Below are 3,410 nucleotides of genomic sequence, written 5' to 3'. Positions count from 1 at the left end.
AAAATGAAGGGAACATAAAGGCAAGAAGCAAGTTAAAGCCAGAGAGAAGGTTAGTACTTACAAAACATGGCCTGAAACATAAATTATTCACTTGAGGTAGGCTGCAAAGTTGGCTCTGAATTTTTAGCAGTCAAACATAGACACACACACACACACACACACACACACACAGAAACTTGATCTGATTCTCAACTCTTTATAGAAGAAATATAGTGATTGCTGAAAAGTAGTAAATGTATGTTTTTATGAAATCTGAAACATTTTTTCCCATTCCAATACATATTACTGATGCACCAAGTTCTGTGTGATAGCAATAATTAGTGCTATAAAGCAACAAAACAGCAAGGAGAGAAATACTAAAAGAAATTCAGCTTTTCCTTGGAATATTGAATTGCCATGACTTATGTGCACTGTACCAAAAAGAACTAGTTGACATTCCACTATTTCATGAGGAAGTATATGAGCAAGATACTGAAGGAAGAAGTTCAATTGTTAGCCAAAAAAGTCTGCATCAATTGAAATGTTTCAACAAGCTGGTGGAGCACTGGATGCACTTACTGGATGCATGCCAGGGAATTAGGAAGACAGCTACTTGGCCAGTTGACTATAAAAGATCCATATTTGTACCCATTCTAAAGAAAGGTGACCTGCAAGAATTCTGAACTTATAAAACAATATCATTGATATCTCATGCAAGTCAAATTTTGCTGAGTATCATCTGAAAATGGTTGAATCTAGAGGTTTAGGCCAGATTCAGAAGAGGATGTAGAATCAGGGATATCAGGTGAATCTTGGTTCAAGGAAGAGACCACCAGAAAGATGTTTACTTGTGTTTTATTGACTATGGCAAGGCATTTGACTGTGTGGATCATAAAAACACCATGGATAGCCTTGAGAATCAAAGGAATTCCAGGACCCTTCATTGTGCTCCTTCAGACTGTGTGTATGGATCAAGAGGCACTTGTGAGACCAGAACAAGGGCATACTGCAAGCTTAAAAACAGGGAAGGTGTTCATCAGGGATGTATCCTCTCACCATGCTTATTCAATCTGTCTGCTGAGCAATCTGTCTGCTGAGACTTTACCCTATATGAAGAATGTGGCATCAGAATTGGATGAAGGCTGATTAACAACCTTTGATTTGCAGCTGACACACCTTGCTTGCTGAGAGTGAGGAGGACTTGAGACACTTGCCAATGAAGATCCGGGATTGTAGCCTTCAGTATGGATTGCAACTCAATGTCAAGAAGACGGAAATTCTCACAACTAGACCTATAGGTAACATCGTGGTAAGTGCATCGTATGCATGTGAAAGTGGGACACTGAATAAGGAAGATTGAAGAAGAATCTATGCATTTGAATTGTGATACTGTTGAAAACTATTGAAAATATTGTGGGCTGCCAACAGGACAAACGAGGATGTCTTGGAAGAAGTGTGAGCAAAGCACTCCAATGGTGGAATTTCTTCTTACATACTTGGTACATGTTGCCAGGAGAGATCTGTTACCGGAGAAGGTTATCATGCCTGGTCAAGTAGAGGACAGTGAAAAAGAGGAGGTCACTCATGGAGATGGACTGACACAGTGGCTACATCAAGGGACTCACGACTAAGAACAATTTTGAGGATGGCCCAAGAACAGACAGCATTTTGTTCTGTTGTACATAAAGTTGTTCTGTGTGGGAACTGACTCCATTGCATTTAACACCACTACCAGCACCACCACCACCCCCCACTCCACCCCTCACCCCACCCCCTATACCACCGCCACCACCACCACAAATATGTACAAGGAGTTTGCCATCTCCTGCTACTTTAAAGGTTATGAGTTCCAATCTATTTAGTGGTGTCATAAAAATTAATCCTGGCAATCTGCTTCTCTAAGGATTACAGTTTAAGAATAAAGTAACATGGATTTAAATGAAAAAAATGTGTCTTGGGAGAAGTGCAACTAGAATGCTCCTTAGAGGCAAGGATGGCAAGACTTTTTCCACATTCTTTGGACATAATGTCAGGAGAGACAACTTCCTGGAAATGGCCATAATGCTTGGTACGGTAGCTGGGCATCAAAAAGAGGATGGTCTTTGACAATATAGATGGGCACCGTGGCTGCATGGAGGATCTGGAACAAAAAGACAATTGTGGGGCTGGCATAGGACCCAGTCACATGTCCTTCCCTTGTACACAGGGTAGCTGTGAATCAGAGCCGACCCCAGGGGCCCCAACAACAACAACAACAACAACAACAACAAGGATGACCGTTTAGAAAACTTGGGGGCAAAGTTAACTCTGTAACCCATGAGTGATAATCCATTTGATTTCAGGTGTTTGGGTACCTGGAGGTTTTAATAGCAGATATAGCATCATTACAAGGATTCACCATTTTTTAAAAGAAAGATCAGACTTCATCAAAATGGTCTGGGTGCCTTTATTTTCAGAAAATTGAGCTGTCAGGGAGCTGAAATGAATCACTGAAAAATATCATGAAGGAAGACATTAGTGAGAGCCAAAGGATAAGAAGCCATCTGAAAGCCTCTAGCGCTCTCAAAGATGCTCAGATGGCCACCACAGAGTTCCTCCTGCATATGCTGTGGTCATCCACTCACGGGCTAGCGCACTGGGCCAGAAGGCAGCTGCTCCACTGTGGGCAGCCATAATTAGAGGGCAGGAAGTTCTTGTTACTCAACAGTTTATCTCTGTACTTAATGGTCCGACCAGGGCCTAGACTACTCAGTCCAGAAAGAGCAATGAATGGTGCTGTCACTGGAATGTCACCCAAGAAGCAAGTCAGCTGTCAATGCTTTTTCCCACTGTGGTCATTTATACTCATTTGCTTATGTTTAGGAATGCAGTATCCTTTATTGTTTTTAAATATAAAACTTTTAGTTAAGTATTTGATTTTCGAGCCATGGTTAGCATTGCTACATCCTGACATATAAACTTCACATATTACTAAATAACTGAGAATTGAATGTATTCAAGAGGTAAAAGCATCTTTGGCTTTACATTTGCAAAACTGCATGTTTGCTGTTGTTAGCTGCCTTTGCATTGATTCTTTGCTCATGGGGATCCCAGAAGGAAATGTTGGCCAGTCCTGCACCATCCCCATGATCAGTTGTGGAGCAGACCATTGTGTCCAGAGGGTTTTCCTTGGCAGGTATTTGGAGTAGGTAAGCAGATTTTTCTTCCTACTTCATCTAGCTCTAGAACCTCTGTTGACACCTGTTGAGCATCATAGTAACATGCAAGCCTACACTGTCCGAGGGGTGGTGGTTGCTCATGTGGTACATTGGCTAGAACTCAAACCCTTATCTTCCTCAGAAAAGGCAAGAATTGTAGAGATATAGAAAATGTACAGGATTGTGTCGGGAAGGTGAGCAACATAGAATGCCAATTTAATAGAAGAAAGTATT

This window comes from Echinops telfairi, unplaced genomic scaffold (assembly GCF_000313985.2).
Source record: "Echinops telfairi isolate 266 unplaced genomic scaffold, ASM31398v2 ScPeMD7_7468;HRSCAF=8506_0, whole genome shotgun sequence".
Taxonomy (NCBI): domain Eukaryota; kingdom Metazoa; phylum Chordata; class Mammalia; order Afrosoricida; family Tenrecidae; genus Echinops; species Echinops telfairi.
This window is presented reverse-complemented; position numbering follows the sequence as displayed.